The sequence below is a fragment of the Penaeus monodon genome, chromosome 15, assembly GCF_015228065.2.
Source record: "Penaeus monodon isolate SGIC_2016 chromosome 15, NSTDA_Pmon_1, whole genome shotgun sequence".
Lineage (NCBI taxonomy): Eukaryota > Metazoa > Arthropoda > Malacostraca > Decapoda > Penaeidae > Penaeus > Penaeus monodon.
This window is the reverse complement of record NC_051400.1, coordinates 30,678,392-30,678,984: the sequence shown is the minus strand read 5'-3', so window position 1 is coordinate 30,678,984 and position 593 is coordinate 30,678,392.

The following is a 593-nucleotide window of genomic DNA, read 5'->3' as shown; positions in this document are numbered from 1 at the left end:
GGGGTGGGGAGAGAGACGACTGGAACTCATATCTAGATTATAAAAGGCTATTATTTTGGTCTGATAATGTCAATACAATATTCGGGTTCTCGACTGTAGACGATATCTTCTTAGAATTATTCAACTGGACCTTAGTCTGTTTACGATCTGAGAAGTAGGCCGTTAAAGGTAATGGTCGGTGGCATTATCCTCTTTTTTGGTCAGGCCTTCCTCATTTGGTATGAAATGATGAATTTAATCAACAAATTATTTGAATAAGGTCATTGGTTTTGATGACAGAGGCTCTTTAGCTCCCAAGGTCTGTCTATAACTACTCTCTTAAGCAATCTTCTACAGTACTTTTTTCTCATTCTTTCCTTCATTCAGTCACTCTTTCTCTGTCTTTATTTTTCGTTTGTCTGTTTATTCACTTTCATTCTCATTTATTCTTTCGTCCACTTTGTTTCTTATACTTTCGTTGATATTTCTCTTGGTCTCATTCATTTATACATTTTACCCTTCTTTTTTCTTTCTTTACTTCATTCGTACTTTCTCCCTTTTATGTCCACTTTGCGGAAATCATGGACATAAGTAATTTGCAAACCTAAATCCTA